The sequence below is a fragment of the Phascolarctos cinereus genome, unplaced genomic scaffold (genome assembly GCF_003287225.1).
Source record: "Phascolarctos cinereus isolate Bilbo 61053 unplaced genomic scaffold, phaCin_HiC Scaffold_3;HRSCAF=262, whole genome shotgun sequence".
Lineage (NCBI taxonomy): Eukaryota > Metazoa > Chordata > Mammalia > Diprotodontia > Phascolarctidae > Phascolarctos > Phascolarctos cinereus.
This window is the reverse complement of record NW_027555736.1, coordinates 217,851,789-217,855,113: the sequence shown is the minus strand read 5'-3', so window position 1 is coordinate 217,855,113 and position 3,325 is coordinate 217,851,789. Positions and strand designations below refer to the sequence as shown.

General features: G+C 36.5%; 1 pseudogene; it reads left to right on the top strand.

Annotated features, from left to right (window-relative positions):
- Positions 1-1,930: 1,930 nt before the first annotated feature.
- LOC110202198 (small ribosomal subunit protein uS13 pseudogene) lies at positions 1,931-2,388 on the top strand (annotated as a pseudogene).
- The last annotated feature ends 937 nt before the right edge of the window (positions 2,389-3,325 follow it).

Sequence of the window (3,325 nt, the reverse complement as noted above, 5' to 3'; positions counted from 1 at the left end):
AATAAGATGCTTTTAGGTACCATAAAAATTGAGATACTGCTAAAATTTGTACTTCTACCATTACATCACTTCCTGTATCTTTGCTGATGAGGCATTGTAAATAAATTGAAATATCTTTTTAGAATAATTGTATGCGTGTGTGTGTAACACACATGCTACTCATATGCATGTGCACACACATATACATACATGTATAAATACATATGTATGTATACACATATACAGACATATACATATACACACATTTAAAGACATTTAAATGGTAAGGTGCATTCCATTTACTGGAGCCAATAATCACTATAACATATCAGGCAATTCACATGACCTGAATATCACCGTACATGTAGAACAAGGTAGATATTAATAACAATGAGATTGGAAACACTTTTTATGCCAAAAAGAGAGAAGGAAAAGAAAAAGGAAAGAAAATGGATATCCATTGATTGGAAATGGTTGAACAAAATGTGGTTTGTGAATGTAATGGAGTATTATTATATTGTAACAAAAGATGTACATGAACATTTCACAGAAGGGCAGGGGCAACTTTGCTTTTGCCTTCACAACACTAGGTGACCAGCATCTAGAAGGTGCTTCATAAATGCCAGTTGATTAATTGATTGACTTGTATGAATTGAATCATTGTGAAATTAGAAGAATCAAGGTAACAACATACACAGTGATTATAAAAATACAATGAGAGTGATACTAAAATGTAGTTGAGAGCAGGGGCTGTATAATTGGAATGAACATTCCTGGGCCAGGAGAATAGACAATGAAACAAATTTCCTTCCTGTCAGCAGAGAAATGAAAGAGTATTAATACATTTTAAAAATATATATGCTTAATGTATAATCAGACATAGTATTGGTCTTGCATAAGTATTTTGTTGTTTCTGCAAAGGAAGAGTCAATGGTGGGGCCAGGGGGTGGAGGAGTACGCATATCAGGAAAGAACTTTAAGGTCAACAAAAAGAGCATCAATAAAACTTTTGTTTTTTGAAGGAACTGAAACAAGCCAACAGGAAAGCCACCCCCACCACCAGTGAATTTCTATGGGTGTATGGGGGGGGGGTTGTGCTAAGCACTTTAAAAGCATTATCTCATTAGACACTCACGACAATCCTGAGAGGTAAGGTGTTAATTTATTATATTCATTTTGTAGTTGGGGAAACAGAGGTAAAATTACTTGTCCAAGGTCACACAATAAGTGTATGAGGTTTTTCTAAGCTCATGTTTTCCTGACTCCAAGCTGTGTACTCTATCCACTACATCAACTACCTACTTTTATGCCATTTATGAGCAATTCTTTTTAAAAAATATCTTGCATACTACTTATGAGCACTATATGCCTTTCCATTACCTTTGGTTGACTCACAAGTGGAAACTAATATTCTATATCTTTCAGCCATAAAGTATCACCAGAAGACTATTAGTATTAAGTAGATGAAGTCATCCAGGCTAAATGTCAAATAATATTTTGTTAAAAATTAAATCACCCAGTTGCTCTCCTTCCTCTTTCCTTAATCTGCATTAGAACATAGATGAAGTTATTATGTGGCCATAACTTTCTGTTTTATGCTTTATATCATATCTTTTTGAGGGAGAGGCTGATATTTGTTTTGACTAGATCTGTTATTTAATGAGAGTGGAAATTTTCAAATATATTAAACTGCCTCGATATTTCCCTGGAACCGTGAGAGGTTAAGGGGCTTGTCATGCTTGCATATGTCAGAGACAGGACCTGAATTCAAGTGTACCTGACTCTAAGACCTGTTCTCTATTCACTGTATCATACTGCCTCTTGTGATTCTATAATTGTGAGCGTATGGTTGGAATTCGAATGTTAGGAAAGACATCTACAATCTTGGCTCATATCCACTGCTTAAAAGAATTGCTTTCTTAGAGAAGGCCCCCATGCCGCTATTGCAGCCATGTCTCTTGTAATACCTGAGAAGTTACAGCACATTTTGAGAGTGCTTAACACCAACATTTATAGACAGCAGAAAATAGCTTTTGCCATCACAGCCATCAAAGGTGTGGGTCAAAGATATGTTCATGCAGTACTGAGGAAAGCAGGCATTGACCTCAGCAAGAGGACTGGTGAGCTCACTGAAGATGAAGTAGAGTGTGTGATCACCATCATGTAGAATCCCTGGCAATACAAGATTCCAGACTGGTTCCTTAACAGGCAGAAGGACTTAAAGGATGGAAAACACAGCCAGGTTCTGGCCAATGGTCTGGATAATAAGCTGCATGAAGATCTGGAGCGACTGAAGAAGATTCAGGTACATCGTGGGCTTAGGCATTTCTGGGGTATCTGAGCCCGAGGCCATCACACCAAGACTACAGGCCACAGGGTCTCACTGTGGGTGTGTCCAAGAAGAAGTAAACTTCATTGGCCTTGTCTACTAATGAATAGTTTATATATATAAAAAAGAATTGCTTTCTTTTAAAGCTCAACTTTAGCGACACTTCCTAAAACAGTCCTTTCCTGATACTTCCCAACTTACTGCTTCTGTGTGTCCCATATTTTGTATAATCTTTTATATGATTTGATATGTACAAGTTACTTTCCCAATAGAATACAAGCCCTTAGAGGACAAAGACTGTTTCATTTTTGCTGTATTTTCAGCTCCTAGCATATAGCTTGGAATATAACAGACAATAAATGCTGTTTGATCAAATGATTGTTTGTTTTTGATTTTTCTATCTACAACATGATTTAGAAGAGATTGCTTGATCTCATTTATATTATCCTAGAGCTGAAGAACTCTATAGAGGCCATTTACAAGCACAGCTCAGATATATTGTGGGTTTGATTCCAGATCCCCACAATAAAGCAAATATCACAATAAAGCAAGTCACATGAATCTTTTGGTTTCCCAGTGCATAAAAAATGCTATGTTTATACTATACTGTAGTCTATTAAGTATCCAATAGCATTATGTCTAAAACTGTATATACCTTAATCAAAAATGCTTTATTGCTAAAAAATGCTAGCCACAATCTTAGCCTTCTGCGAGTTACAATCTTTTTGCTTTTGGAGAGTCTTGCCTTGATGTTGATGGCTGCTGATTGAACAGGCTGGTAGTTGCTGAAGGCTGGGGTGGCTGTGGCAATTTCTTAAAATAGGACAACAATGAAGTTTGCTGCATTGATTGATTCTACCTTTCACAAAAGATTTCTCTGTAGCATGTGATGCTATTTGATAGCATTTTACTCACAGTAGAACTTTCAAAAATGGAGTCAATCCTCTCAAACCCTGCTGCCACTTTATCAACTAAGTTTATGTAATATTCTTCAATATTGTTGTGTCTCAGGGAGGA